This window comes from Lissotriton helveticus, chromosome 10 (genome assembly GCF_964261635.1).
Source record: "Lissotriton helveticus chromosome 10, aLisHel1.1, whole genome shotgun sequence".
Taxonomy (NCBI): domain Eukaryota; kingdom Metazoa; phylum Chordata; class Amphibia; order Caudata; family Salamandridae; genus Lissotriton; species Lissotriton helveticus.
The window spans coordinates 1,160,184,342-1,160,201,375 of NC_136071.1; positions in this window are offsets into that span (position 1 = coordinate 1,160,184,342).

Genomic DNA, 17,034 nt, shown 5'->3' on the forward strand with positions numbered 1-17,034 from the left:
CGTGAAGAACACATTTAAGTACAGACTTCCCAATAGATAATAGTAAACATAAAAGAAGTACATACACAGCATGTTACAACGGCGGCCATTAATAAATGTCAATACCTCCGTGTGTCTCTATGTAAACAAAGTATAGTACATTGGAAACTGCATGTACCTATGTTGACAGGCTGGTCTATTGGTCATAATATCTAAACATAAGTAAATGAAAAGAAAAACCGCAGTTAATTAGGCAGTGGATGTAAAAATTAATAATAAACCCCATTGCTCGTATGTGTCCACCATTTTGGAACAGGGTATCACGATCAATTCCACGTAAGGAATAGACCAAACAGTAATCCAAATGAATTTTAAATAAAGTAAACACAGGTGGAAACACCGGGATGAGAGTACATGTAACAATGCATTTTCTTGGTACACATTCCCGCGGCAAATTCAGAAAGATTTACTCGGTCTAGTGCCCGACAGTGATGACCCACCCATAATCAGTCTTAGGGTGAAAAAACCAGTCTATACAAAAAAGTTAAAGTAAAAATTCTAGGTCTGTCACAGATTGTTCCTACACAGAAAATAGAGTGCAGGGTGCAATACAAGAAAGTTTTTTTGAGTCCCAATAGATCGTTATCAAAAAAAGTGAAGGTGAGTATCTTATCTTAACGTGGTAGAGTGTTTCTCTTCATTAGATGGGAGCCTTGGGGGGTCAGTGCAGTGCTCAATTAATAAGTGACGTCCCTCAACTTGCTCCTGGAAGGGAAATTACAGAGATTATAAGAAATATTATTAAAATGGATTAAAAACATTCTAGAAACATAACACATTGCAAAGTTAACTCAATATTCATTTCTCCTTATCTCACACAAAGGGGGACACTTAATTACAGATTAACAAAAGTACAGTTAGCACTTGAACAAGACAGATTCTTTTAATCTATATGTAGATGGGTTGCAAGTTCTTCATCCCAGTTATGTCCCCCGGGGAATTTAGTTTCCAATTCTAATATCCATTTGGATTCTTTTTTCCTCAGAGCAAGCTCACGATTGCCTCCCCTTCTGCCCACATTAACCTGTTCAATCACATAGTATCTCAATAGATCATTATTGGATTGATGTTGGCTTTGAAAATGTCTGGCAATGGGGTACTTAGGATCTTTATTGGTAATGGCCCTCAAATGCTCTTGAACCCTTTTCTTTGCAGTGCAAGACGTACTCCCCACATACTTTTTATGACAAGGGCATTCCAAAACATAAATCACATAGGTAGAGCTGCAAGTTAAAAATTGTTTGATTTGCCATCTTTTGTCATTGCCTGGTATTGCAAGATCTTTAACCATGACACTTCTACGGCACGCCGTACAGTGGCCACAGGGAAAAAATCCCTGAAGTCCTTGAATGTGTTGGCTCTTTTTATCACTGATATCTCCTTTAACCAACATATCTCTCAAATTACGCCCTCTTCTGTATGTTATACGGGGCCTATTAGTGAGTTTAGGACCTATGATGGTGTCTGCTTTAAGGATTTTCCAATTGTCAGCCATGATTTTTTGAACCTTATTGGATTTCTGATTAAATGTAGTGATGATTCTGGGGGATTCTGGATTTTCACTCGGTTTCTGCTTAGACACTAAAGTATCTGGTCTCAGGACTGCCATTGCTTTGGTGACTGCCTTGGTGAGTACCCATTCAGGATAACCCCTTTCTCTAAAGCGGTTGATGGTGTTGTTTTTTTCTTTTTCATAATCCTCCTCTCTTGTGCAATTTCTTTTAGCCCTGAGCAATTCCCCGTACGGAATACTCCATTTCAAGGGATCAGGGTGGGCACTGAGGGCATGTAGGAGGCTATTGCCTGAGGTTTCCTTTCTATGTAACTTAGAAATCAGTTTGCCTTCATGGACCTCAATGCTGGTGTCCAAGAATTCAACCCGACTTCTATTGATGTTATAAGTGAGTTGGATGTTATAGCTATTTTGATTGAGTTTGGCAATAAAATTCACCGCTTCTGTTTCAGTACCTTGCCAGATGACAAAAAGGTCATCTATATATCTTATCCACGTGTGGACTTTCCCAAAATCTTCCTTGAGGTCTTCATTCCTCATGATTTCTTCCTCCCACTTGCCCAAAAAGAGATTGGCAAAGTTGGGAGAAAAGGCTGAACCCATAGCTGCGCCGCGGGTTTGTTTGAATAGAACTCCATCAAACATGAATATGTTATTCCGCAGGCATAATTTCATCATCTCGATGATCATAACAGTATGGTTGGTAAATCCTAGTTCTCTACTCTTCAAAAAGTGATAGCATGCTTCCATGCCTTGGGTGTGGTCAATAATAGTGTATAATGCACTGACATCCATGGTTATTAGTATGGAACCCTCTGTCCACACAATGGTGTCTATTTTACTTAAAAAATCTGTTGTGTCCTTTATGTAAGAAGGAAGTTGGATGACATAATCTCGAAGGAAGTGATCAATGTATACTGAAAGATTTTCATTGACACTTCCTATGGAGGATATGATCGGTCTCCCTGGCGGTTCCAAGAGATTTTTATGAATCTTGGGGAGTAAATAGAAAATGGGAAGTTTGGGGTAATCACGTTTGAGAAAACAGAATTCATGCCAGGAGAGGAGCCCCTCTATTTGCCAGTCATGAAGTCTGTTCCAAGTTTCCTCAATACTCTGGTGATATTCATTAGAGTTTGACTTGGTGTAAAAGATATCACCATCAAGTTGTCGTAGGGCTTCCTTAATGTATAGGTCCCTGCCCCATAACACAATATTACCCCCTTTGTCTGAAGGTCTTAACACAATAGACTCATCTTTTGCTAAGGATGATATAAAGTCTTGTTCTTGTTTTGATAGGTTCATGTCCCACGAATTTCTGTTATACTGTTTGTGTTTCAATTTAACCAGTTCTTTGGAAACAACTTCCTGGAAAGTATCAATTGGATCATGTGGCATGATGGGATAAAATATTGATTTAGGTTTAAAGTTCGTACCTGCTGGCCTATTCGTGTTGGTTTCCCTTACCCCCACGATTTGAACATCCTGCTCATTTTCAGCCCTTACTTCTCCCAAATCATATATATCCAATAACAGTTCCTGGTCATTGATAGCAAGTTCAGGAAGGCATATCTCCACCGCCGGTCTTTCCGCACATTGTCTAGGTTTAAGGAGATGCCATTTCTGTAACTTAAGTTTCCTCCCAAACTTGTAAATGTCTATGCGGGTCTCCGAATAATTAAACAATTCACTGGGGCAAAAAGTCAATCCTAAACATAGAATGCGTTTTTCTTTAAGACTGGGTGTTCTAGAAGATAAGTTAATTATAGTTTTATTTACCATTGTGTCATCCATGATTAACGTCTTCTTTTGTAGCCGCCCCTTTTGGATCCCACCGGCTTTGTATTCTTTTTGTCTTCTCTGCTTGAACTTGAGTCGTCTCTTTTGTGCTCGGCTCTTCCTCTTGCTTGTCCTCGTGGTCTCCCCCGTGTTGGTGTCTTCTGGAAGGATTGTTGTTGTTGCATTTCCGCCTCCTTTTTCCTTCTTGTTCTGAGTACCCTGAACTCCTCTAAAAAAGAAGCCGGTTTCTTGGTAATTTCTATATCAGATGCTGTGCTAGTTGATTGACGTGAGACATCTGAATCGGGTTCACTTGCAACAATGGTAGGTGAGCTTTCTCCTGTAGCCACAAGAGACTCTGCTGTTGTCATTGTTGTGCTGCTTTGCTTGTACAGATAGTCATATTTTGGACTGTAGGTAAGTATTCTACCGCTGTCATAATCTCCACAGTCTCTGTGTAGCTTGCGTTGTTTGCGATATTTTATATCTTCTTCATTTTTCTTTAGGCGTCCCTTTAGGTCATCCTTAAATTTATTTATGGTATCCTGGTTGGGGTGGTTACTGAATTCGTCCTCTAATTCTCTCAATTGTTTCAGTATTATCTCACGATCTTCCCAAGCGTATTTTATTAGTATGCACAGCATGTTTCTGCTGCTGGTAGCTGAGTTCTCAGACCATTCCTCTAGCATTTTGGCGTTTGGGGATTCATGTGACGGGGTTATATAAATTCTCAGTCCCCGTGGTATCATTTTTTTATCTACATAATCTTGGAGAGATATGGCCTCCCACCATTTAGATGTTTCTTGTTTCTTAAGTCTTTCATATTTACGCAACTGGGAGATTAGAGAACTATTATCTGTTTTTTCAAAGACAGCTGGACCCATTCCCCCTTTGCCTGGTCCTCTAGCAAACAGGGTTGCCGCCTCCTTCCTCCGTTCATCTTCTTCTTCCATTATACTGAGTAACCTAGATCTTTATTTGCAATGTTACCACGTGTATTGCTGTTGGAAAAAATGCACTCGTAGGTATATGTTTGGAAAAAGTCCCGGTGTGCAACACCGTGTATTAGTAGTATTGGTAATGCTGTACGAATTCCCTGTTCAAATTGAGCAGTTCCTGATGCCGTTTAATTCTGAAGCGTCCCCGGGGAAATGACAGGAGAATTGCAAGTGAATGAAGTTTATAAACGTATCACTGGGTATATTTCCGTGACCTCCAAACTTCCACCCGTCTCTGTCCCGCTTTCCCTAGGCAATAACTCGCTCTCAGAAACCCACAACGCTTAAGCTGATGCTTCGTCGCGTGAACGACGGAGCTTCGCTCAGCAGAAGCGGCGATCCAAAAGCGGGTCTTACCGTCAGGGATGAAAGCAGCGGTAGCCCTTCCTCGTCGGGTTGAAAACGTCAATCGTTTTTTCTTCCGGCCGGTGTAGATCCCTCCATTTCAATAAGTTCAGAACCGGGGTGGGTTACTGGGATCTGGTTCCCGTAGTCAGGTGGCGTGTAAATATCGGCACCCCCGCCGCCGATAAATTTCAATTTCATCCAAGTTTTGCAAATTAAGCACCACACGCACTCAGAAGACGTACAGCTATACTTTGTTTACATAGAGACACACGGAGGTATTGACATTTATTAATGGCCGCCGTTGTAACATGCTGTGTATGTACTTCTTTTATGTTTACTATTATCTATTGGGAAGTCTGTACTTAAATGTGTTCTTCACGAATTGAGGTTAACGTGTGAGCAAGGCACTTCGGTGTTGAAACGTGTAGCGTTATTTTGGAAAATAAACGCAAATAGCTGTACGTCTTCTGAGTGCGTGTGGTGCTTAATTTGCAAAACTTGGATGAAATTGAAATTTATCGGCGGCGGGGGTGCCGATATTTACACGCCACCTGACTACGGGAACCAGATCCCAGTAACCCACCCCGGTTCTGAACTTATTGAAATGGAGGGATCTACACCGGCCGGAAGAAAAAACGATTGACGTTTTCAACCCGACGAGGAAGGGCTACCGCTGCTTTCATCCCTGACGGTAAGACCCGCTTTTGGATCGCCGCTTCTGCTGAGCGAAGCTCCGTCGTTCACGCGACGAAGCATCAGCTTAAGCGTTGTGGGTTTCTGAGAGCGAGTTATTGCCTAGGGAAAGCGGGACAGAGACGGGTGGAAGTTTGGAGGTCACGGAAATATACCCAGTGATACGTTTATAAACTTCATTCACTTGCAATTCTCCTGTCATTTCCCCGGGGACGCTTCAGAATTAAACGGCATCAGGAACTGCTCAATTTGAACAGGGAATTCGTACAGCATTACCAATACTACTAATACACGGTGTTGCACACCGGGACTTTTTCCAAACATATACCTACGAATGCATTTTTTCCAACAGCAATACACGTGGTAACATTGCAAATAAAGATCTAGGTTACTCAGTATAATGGAAGAAGAAGATGAACGGAGGAAGGAGGCGGCAACCCTGTTTGCTAGAGGACCAGGCAAAGGGGGAATGGGTCCAGCTGTCTTTGAAAAAACAGATAATAGTTCTCTAATCTCCCAGTTGCGTAAATATGAAAGACTTAAGAAACAAGAAACATCTAAATGGTGGGAGGCCATATCTCTCCAAGATTATGTAGATAAAAAAATGATACCACGGGGACTGAGAATTTATATAACCCCGTCACATGAATCCCCAAACGCCAAAATGCTAGAGGAATGGTCTGAGAACTCAGCTACCAGCAGCAGAAACATGCTGTGCATACTAATAAAATACGCTTGGGAAGATCGTGAGATAATACTGAAACAATTGAGAGAATTAGAGGACGAATTCAGTAACCACCCCAACCAGGATACCATAAATAAATTTAAGGATGACCTAAAGGGACGCCTAAAGAAAAATGAAGAAGATATAAAATATCGCAAACAACGCAAGCTACACAGAGACTGTGGAGATTATGACAGCGGTAGAATACTTACCTACAGTCCAAAATATGACTATCTGTACAAGCAAAGCAGCACAACAATGACAACAGCAGGGTCTCTTGTGGCTACAGGAGAAAGCTCACCTACCATTGTTGCAAGTGAACCCGATTCAGATGTCTCACGTCAATCAACTAGCACAGCATCTGATATAGAAATTACCAAGAAACCGGCTTCTTTTTTAGAGGAGTTCAGGGTACTCAGAACAAGAAGGAAAAAGGAGGCGGAAATGCAACAACAACAATCCTTCCAGAAGACACCAACACGGGGGAGACCACGAGGACAAGCAAGAGGAAGAGCCGAGCACAAAAGAGACGACTCAAGTTCAAGCAGAGAAGACAAAAAGAATACAAAGCCGGTGGGATCCAAAAGGGGCGGCTACAAAAGAAGACGTTAATCATGGATGACACAATGGTAAATAAAACTATAATTAACTTATCTTCTAGAACACCCAGTCTTAAAGAAAAACGCATTCTATGTTTAGGATTGACTTTTTGCCCCAGTGAATTGTTTAATTATTCGGAGACTCGCATAGACATTTACAAGTTTGGGAGGAAACTTAAGTTACAGAAATGGCATCTCCTTAAACCTAGACAATGTGCGGAAAGACCGGCGGTGGAGATATGCCTTCCTGAACTTGCTATCAATGACCAGGAACTGTTATTGGATATATATGATTTGGGAGAAGTAAGGGCTGAAAATGAGCAGGATGTTCAAATCGTGGGGGTAAGGGAAACCAACACGAATAGGCCAGCAGGTACGAACTTTAAACCTAAATCAATATTTTATCCCATCATGCCACATGATCCAATTGATACTTTCCAGGAAGCTGTTTCCAAAGAACTGGTTAAATTGAAACACAAACAGTATAACAGAAATTCGTGGGACATGAACCTATCAAAACAAGAACAAGACTTTATATCATCCTTAGCAAAAGATGAGTCTATTGTGTTAAGACCTTCAGACAAAGGGGGTAATATTGTGTTATGGGGCAGGGACCTATACATTAAGGAAGCCCTACGACAACTTGATGGTGATATCTTTTACACCAAGTCAAACTCTAATGAATATCACCAGAGTATTGAGGAAACTTGGAACAGACTTCATGACTGGCAAATAGAGGGGCTCCTCTCCTGGCATGAATTCTGTTTTCTCAAACGTGATTACCCCAAACTTCCCATTTTCTATTTACTCCCCAAGATTCATAAAAATCTCTTGGAACCGCCAGGGAGACCGATCATATCCTCCATAGGAAGTGTCAATGAAAATCTTTCAGTATACATTGATCACTTCCTTCGAGATTATGTCATCCAACTTCCTTCTTACATAAAGGACACAACAGATTTTTTAAGTAAAATAGACACCATTGTGTGGACAGAGGGTTCCATACTAATAACCATGGATGTCAGTGCATTATACACTATTATTGACCACACCCAAGGCATGGAAGCATGCTATCACTTTTTGAAGAGTAGAGAACTAGGATTTACCAACCATACTGTTATGATCATCGAGATGATGAAATTATGCCTGCGGAATAACATATTCATGTTTGATGGAGTTCTATTCAAACAAACCCGCGGCGCAGCTATGGGTTCAGCCTTTTCTCCCAACTTTGCCAATCTCTTTTTGGGCAAGTTGGAGGAAGAAATCATGAGGAATGAAGACCTCAAGGAAGATTTTGGGAAAGTCCACACGTGGATAAGATATATCGATGACCTTTTTGTCATCTGGCAAGGTACTGAAACAGAAGCGGTGAATTTTATTGCCAAACTCAATCAAAATAGCTATAACATCCAACTCACTTATAACATCAATAGAAGTCGGGTTGAATTCTTGGACACCAGCATTGAGGTCCATGAAGGCAAACTGATTTCTAAGTTACATAGAAAGGAAACCTCAGGCAATAGCCTCCTACATGCCCTCAGTGCCCACCCTGATCCCTTGAAATGGAGTATTCCGTACGGGGAATTGCTCAGGGCTAAAAGAAATTGCACAAGAGAGGAGGATTATGAAAAAGAAAAAAACAACACCATCAACCGCTTTAGAGAAAGGGGTTATCCTGAATGGGTACTCACCAAGGCAGTCACCAAAGCAATGGCAGTCCTGAGACCAGATACTTTAGTGTCTAAGCAGAAACCGAGTGAAAATCCAGAATCCCCCAGAATCATCACTACATTTAATCAGAAATCCAATAAGGTTCAAAAAATCATGGCTGACAATTGGAAAATCCTTAAAGCAGACACCATCATAGGTCCTAAACTCACTAATAGGCCCCGTATAACATACAGAAGAGGGCGTAATTTGAGAGATATGTTGGTTAAAGGAGATATCAGTGATAAAAAGAGCCAACACATTCAAGGACTTCAGGGATTTTTTCCCTGTGGCCACTGTACGGCGTGCCGTAGAAGTGTCATGGTTAAAGATCTTGCAATACCAGGCAATGACAAAAGATGGCAAATCAAACAATTTTTAACTTGCAGCTCTACCTATGTGATTTATGTTTTGGAATGCCCTTGTCATAAAAAGTATGTGGGGAGTACGTCTTGCACTGCAAAGAAAAGGGTTCAAGAGCATTTGAGGGCCATTACCAATAAAGATCCTAAGTACCCCATTGCCAGACATTTTCAAAGCCAACATCAATCCAATAATGATCTATTGAGATACTATGTGATTGAACAGGTTAATGTGGGCAGAAGGGGAGGCAATCGTGAGCTTGCTCTGAGGAAAAAAGAATCCAAATGGATATTAGAATTGGAAACTAAATTCCCCGGGGGACATAACTGGGATGAAGAACTTGCAACCCATCTACATATAGATTAAAAGAATCTGTCTTGTTCAAGTGCTAACTGTACTTTTGTTAATCTGTAATTAAGTGTCCCCCTTTGTGTGAGATAAGGAGAAATGAATATTGAGTTAACTTTGCAATGTGTTATGTTTCTAGAATGTTTTTAATCCATTTTAATAATATTTCTTATAATCTCTGTAATTTCCCTTCCATGAGCAAGTTGAGGGACGTCACTTATTAATTGAGCACTGCACTGACCCCCCAAGGCTCCCATCTAATGAAGAGAAACACTCTACCACGTTAAGATAAGATACTCACCTTCACTTTTTTTGATAACGATCTATTGGGACTCAAAAAAACTTTCTTGTATTGCACCCTGCACTCTATTTTCTGTGTAGGAACAATCTGTGACAGACCTAGAATTTTTACTTTAACTTTTTTGTATAGACTGGTTTTTTCACCCTAAGACTGATTATGGGTGGGTCATCACTGTCGGGCACTAGACCGAGTAAATCTTTCTGAATTTTCCGCGGGAATGTGTACCAAGAAAATGCATTGTTACATGTACTCTCATCCCGGTGTTTCCACCTGTGTTTACTTTATTTAAAATTCATTTGGATTACTGTTTGGTCTATTCCTTACGTGGAATTGATCGTGATACCCTGTTCCAAAATGGTGGACACATACGAGCAATGGTGTTTATTATTAATTTTTACATCCACTGCCTAATTAACTGCGGTTTTTCTTTTCATTTACTTATGTTTAGACATTATGACCAATAGACCAGCCTGTCAACATAGGTACATGCAGTTTCCAATGTACTATACTTTGTTTACATAGAGACACACGGAGGTATTGACATTTATTAATGGCCGCCGTTGTAACATGCTGTGTATGTACTTCTTTTATGTTTACTATTATCTATTGGGAAGTCTGTACTTAAATGTGTTCTTCACGAATTGAGGTTAACGTGTGAGCAAGGCACTTCGGTGTTGAAACGCGTAGCGTTATTTTGGAAAATAAACGCAAATAGCTGTACGTCTTCTGAGTGCGTGTGGTGCTTAATTTGCAAAACTTGGATGAAATTGAAATTTATCGGCGGCGGGGGTGCCGATATTTACACGCCACCTGACTACGGGAACCAGATCCCAGTAACCCACCCCGGTTCTGAACTTATATATATATATATATATATATATATATATATATACACACTTTTTATTTAATTAAAGCATTTATTCTTTTAAATTGCATTATTTAAATTATTTTGTATTACCCTTTACACCCTAAAAAACGAATCCCATCCTGGTCCCTTTAAATACCCCTGCACCCCATAATCATAACCCACCCTTACTCCTTAAAATACCCCAACACCCTTAAACACTAACCCACCTTAACCCTATAAATATACCCTGCACCCAAAAACCCAAACCCATCCCTGAACCCTTAAAATACCCCTGTACTCCAAAACCAAAACCTATCCCTAAACCCTTAAAATACCCCTATACCCCAAAACCCAAACCTAGCCTTAAACCCTAAAATACCCCTGTACCCCAAAACTCAAACCTAGCCCTGAACCCTAAAAATACCCCTGTACCCCAAAACCCAAACCTACCCCTGAACCCTAAAAATACCCCTGTACCCCAAAACCCAAACCTACCCCTGAACCCTAAAATACCCCTGCACCCCAAACATACCCCCTGAACTCTAAAATACACCTGTACCCCAAAACCCAAACCAATCCCTGAACCCTAAAAATACCCCCGTACCCCAAAACCCAAACCTAGCCCTGAACCCTAAAAACACCCCTGTACCCCAAAACCCTAACCTATCCCTGAACCCTAAAAATACCCCGTACCCCAAAACCCAAACCTAGCCCTGAACCCTAAAAACACCCCTGTACCCCAAAACCCTAACCTATCACTGAACCCTAAAATACCCCTGTACCCCAATACCCCAACCTACCCCTGAACCCTAAAAATACCCCTTTACCCCAAAACTCAAACGTAGCCCTTAACCCTAAAAATACCCCTGTACCCCAAAACCCAAACCTAGCCCTGAACCCTAAAAATACCCATGTACCCCAAAACACAAACCTAGCCCTGAACCCTAAAAATACCTCTGTACCCCTAAAAATACCCCTGTACCCCAAAACCCAAACCTAGCCCTGAACCCTAAAAATACCCCTGTCCCCAAAACTCAAACCTAACCCTGTACCCTAAAAATACCCCTGTACCCCAAAACCCAAACCTACTCCTGAACCCTAAAATACCCCTGTACCCCAAAACTCAAACCTACCCCTGAACCCTAAAAATACCTCCATACCCCAAAACCCAAACCTACCCCTGAACCCTAAAAATACCCCTGTACCCCAAAACCCAAACCTAGCCCTGTAGCCCAAAACCCAAACCTAGCCCTGAACCCTAAAAAACACCCCTGTACCCCAAAACTCAAACCTAGCCCTTAACCCTAAAAATAACCCTATACCCCAGAACCCAAACCTAGCCCTGTACCCTAAAAATACCCCTGTACCCCAAAACCCAAACCTAGCCCTGAAGCCTAAAAATACCCCTGTACCCCAAAACGCAAACCTATCCCTTAACCCTAAAATACCCCTGTACCCTATAACCCAAAACCACCCTTAAAATACCCCTGAACCCCTAAAACATTTACCCCAACACCCCCAAACTAAAACCATATACTTACCTTAAACTTAGATTTTAAAAACATATGCTTTTACCATTCATGCATTTACAACGAATTTCATTGTAAAAGCATGCGTGGTAAAAGCATATAAAATGTAATGGTATGCGTTATAATAGTATTGCGGAGTAATGGTACTTGCGTTGTAATGGTAGGAGGAGTGAAGGTATGCGGAGTGAAAGTTGCGGAGTGAAGGTGTTTAACCTACAGGGAAGGTTACAAATGCACCGCAAAATAATAATAACCCTAGCAGGTTTTTGTTTGCACCAGGAACAAGGGGTTGCAGCCTATATCTTATTATAAATATGTACAACCACATCAGCAAAATCAGGGAAATACAGTCTCTCTTTTTATCGTATATATCGAGTTCCATCCCTCAATGCAGAATGCAATTAAGGATTATGCAGGCACATGCATCAACCTTAAAAAAATTTGCAAAATTTGCGAATCTCAAAAATAGCCCAGTTGCGATTGCATATTACCCTGCAGCAATGCATGAACGCAAATATAGAGAAAACCAATGTTTTTGCAAAATGATAGAATCATAAAATATTCTGAGAATAAATTTGCCATTCTTTAATTGCGGTTACCCAATAGCGAATCGCAACGAAAGAATCGCAAATCAATGCATGGAAAATTGCAATTTGCGATTTTACAGAAAATCACAAATTTGCAAGTGCAAAATAAGAAGGATCACAACCAGGTGGTAATAATCAGTGCAAATCAGATACAGCTAAAGTCAACAGAAACTTGCTTAAACACACACAGATTGAGCCTGAAAATTTCACAATGGTAGGGCTTTACCTGATGGCGAGGAGGACGAGGCTCCAGGCAGCAGCAAACAAAATGAGGAGAATACAGGAACGCATCTTCAGAGTCTGCATTACTTTGCAAGGACAGACAGAAGATGAGATATACGACAAGTATAGACTCAATGCAACAATGATCAATGATTTAATCAATGAATTGGATCCCATTCTGCAGCGACAGACACTTAGGACCAATGCCATACCCGCACATGTGCAGGTCCTATGCTGTCTGCACCTACTGGCGTCAGGCAGTTTCCAGGGGGTCATAGCATTAGCTGGAGGTGTCTCAAAGCGCACTTTCACTTATCTTTAAAGCATTCCTTGATACCATGATGTCCTGGATCAACTCACACATTGGCTTCCCCACAACCGCACATGACCTCACCAGGACTAAACAGGAATTTTACCAGATAGCCCGCTTCCCACAAGTCTTAGGTTGCATTGATTGCACCCATGTGGCAATATGCCCCCCTGCAGGAAATGAATACATATATAGGAATAGAAAATGTAATAATTCCCTTAACATACAAGTAGTATGCAATGCCAAATACATAATAATTGACATTGTGGCGCAATACCCAGGGAGTGCACATGATTCCTATATATTTCGCCAGAGTGGCATACACAATCGTCTTGTCAGGGGTGAATTTGGAGAGGGACCTCTGCTAGGTAAACATGTGTTATTAATGCTCACAGACATTGTATGTATGCAACTGTGATACTGCCACTGCCCCTTTGCTTACTTCCATGTAGGTGACAGCGCATACGCCTTGCGTAATTACATAATGGCGCCGCACCTGAATCCTACAACTGCCAGTGAACAGAGGTATAATGCAGCACAGTTCGACCACGAACATCATAGAACGCACGTTTGGGCAGTTGAAGAGCCTCTTCAGATGCCTCCATAAAACCGGTGGCGCCTTACAACACAACCCTGAACAATGCTGCAAGATAGTAGCAGCATTTGCCATGCTACACAAAATTGCCACAAAGGGAGGCATAGCAATTGAGGTGTCTGAAAGCGACTCGGAGACCGACATCCCGCAAGGGCCACACCGCCATGCAGCACATGGGGCAAGCGCCGCAGAAGGCCGCAGGAGACACATGGAAACAACCCAGAATTATTTCTAAGGTGAGTAATGATGAGTCAAAACACGGATATTGCTGTCAAAGTATGTTTATCTTAAAAAATAATAACTTGAGTGTTGAAGCACACATCTAATGTGCCCTGTACTGCACAGTATTAGCAGTTATGTACATAAATGTCTTTAAATCAAATCATGACTTGAAAGTCAGTAGAAAGTGGTGTGCCTGTCAATGGTTACCTCACCATATCTGGATGTCAGTGTACATGGCAGTCTATCACTTCCTCCCACGCACACTCAGACGCTTTTCAGATGCTGCATCTTCATCCCCCATGTTGGCAGCGGAGAGGGCACTGCTGCGTGTCTTGCGCCTTCCTGCAGTGGTAACAGGCATAGACAGACTGCTCATGCTTGAGGCCTCCTTGCTACTCTCTTCCAGCGAGACAGTATTTGACTCCATTGTGGCAGCTTGCATCATTTCCACTGCATTGGTCACCTGGCCCTGTGCCTTTACCACATCCCCACTCCAATGGGACATCTCAGTTTGCATGGTCACAGACCTGCGTGCCGGCAGTGCAGTGGATGTGTCCACCTTATTATTGGATTTTGCATACACATTCATGCGCTGCATCAGTTGATGATAGTGTCTTGTCTGTGACACATGTCCCTCCTGCATCACCCTGGTCAGTTCTTTTACGCAATCCGTCAGTACTACTATGTTGTCTGCCATCTTTCCTATTTGTGCCTGCACTAAAAGTGTGTGTTTTTTGCCTGCAGGTGCTGCACCCAGAGCATCTGTCCCTCAAGTCCACCCCAGGCATAATTTGGTTGGTCCTCCAGCTGTGTGATTAGTGACCTTGCTCTACCCCGCAGGCCTCGGGGAGTGCTGCTGCGGAGCTGTGTTTGAGGAGTTGGCATGGGTGTCTCTTGCAGCTGGCTGGGCACTGGTGTTACAAGTGCCTTGTCCTCAGATTTCATTGTCACCAGTGGTGGGACAGTTGCCCTGCATCTGGTAGGGGCACGTCACTGATTTTGTGGCACCACAGGTGTGTCCGTCACTTCTTTTACTTTACTGCGCTAGTTTCCGGTGTGTCAATGAAATCACTGCCCTCTGCATCTTCACGTTCTGCATCTGTGAGTTAAACAGTGCAAAACAGCATTAATTTCTGTTTGTGGTGTCATGTCACAGAACTCATGTTTTCACTATGAATAAATGTTTTGCTATTACACTAATTTTGTGTTGGTTTATTCCTATTTGTGTGTTTGCCATGGTACCTGCCTGACCAGCCTACATCTCCCATAATGCACTTTGAAATGGAAGCAAAATGTGTACTGGATTTTCATTATGGACACGTGTGCTGTACTGAGCTGATGTAATACCTTTTAATTTAATAATATTTGGCCACATGCATGCATCTTACCTTCAGATGTGTTTGACGCTCCGGAGGTGTCTAGCTGTGTCACCCCAACAACAGCTTCAGACTGGAGTGTCGACTCCACCATGTCCTCCATGGGAGTGTTGGCAGTCTGTGTCGGGGTTCCTCCTCCTGTCTTCCTGGCTTCCTTAAGCCGGGCGGCAATGCGTTCCTTTGCACGACTGCGCAAGTCGTACCACCTTTTTTTTAAATCATCGATGGTACGGTGTATGACCTCAACAGCGACATTATTTTGGATACGGATTCATATTTTGCGTTTCTGCTGCTCTGCAACTTTCAAAGACAATTTTCCAAACATCTTGTCATGGCTGTTTATCACACCCTTGATTAGTGTGTCTACTTCCTTGTCTGAAAACGTATTTTTCCTCTTCCTGGCACTTTGGCTGTTCTCTCCTGCTGCTGTATCCATTTTGTGAAATGGCCAGGTGTTGTTCCAAAAGTTACTTGCAATCCTGTTCAGCTCCTGCAGTCAGCTCCCTCCTCTCACTGTGACTGTGCACTGTAAGGGGCTTGGTCTTCTCACTTCCTGGTAGTGATGTCATCAAGATGCATCAATTAGGCGACTCCGCTTTTTGCGATTACGCAATTTGTGAAATTGCTAATAACGAGTTCGCAAATTGAGATCTCACTATTTGCGATATCGGTTTCTTGCGATTCGCTAATAAATTGCCATATTTTTGATGCATCTATTTTTGCGATTCCTCATTTGCGATTCCTTATTGCTTGCAAATAAAAAAAATCGCAAAAATTCACATTGATGCATGTGCCTGATAATGCTGTACAGAGGAGGCCTGTTAGGAATTATAAATCTCTTCTCAGTGATGAAAACTAGAGTTACAAGGATAGCACTAAAATGCTTCTACGGACCCTCAAGTGACCTATACTGTGATGGCAGGATTTTACTTATAATGGCTCAAAATGATGCACAGCTAAGTCAAATACAGAGTGGCAACTTCAATGTGGAAAGCATGAAGGCGGAGTCCTGGGCTAGATCCTCTGCTCATGATGCAACCCACAAACAACAGAACACTCAAATGTTTCACTAGGAAGTGAGTAGATGGATGAACCCAATCAGGAACCGGCAGGTGGAAGATGCTAGACAGATGAAGAAGCAACACTCCCTCAGAAGTTTCCCTCCTACTTCATTGCAAGAATCAGAATAATATGAAAATAAAAACATATATATCCAGAACCAAGTTCCCTTCAGCAAGAAGAAGAACGAGCCGCACACAGGTAACAGATCCAGCACACTTTTAATCGGCTTTCGGGCATGACGCATTTCGTAATTAAACTTTTTCAAATGCCTTCAAATCATGAATGCTCGCAAATGTCCACCATTTAAACCAGAATGTCTCTCTGCGATTGACTGAAGTCATCTGGCAGGCACTGGGGAGTGTCTCGAAACTCGGCACTCCGGGTCTCCAGTAAGGCCGTCAAACAGCGTTAGTACTACTCAAGTGGCCTCTTCTCCCCTAGCGCACCTGGATCTTACTTGTGGAAAAGTGGCTGACCTGGACCTTCACCCCCGCAGCATAGCGTAACCGCAACCTCGGAGTATCCCACCAGTGCAAGATGCTCCCTCGTGCAGTCACGGTCCAACCAGGGGTAGGCTGCACCTACGGAATGTGGAGGTTCAGGTTTCCTCAGTCCATGAGGTAAGGTGTGTATATATATATATATATATATATATATATATATATATATATCCTGCTCCCGCTTGCACCAGTTAATTAACAATCACTCGAACAAGAACAAGAGCTCCAAGCTTAAGCTTGGTATGGAAGCCACCAGCCTGCTCCCTTTCACAGCCATATCCCCCTGCTGCTGACGCGTTTCGAAATTTTCTTTCTTCTTCACAGGCTTGTGGGGAAGGAATACAAGCTCGGTCCAATCTCTCCCCGTCT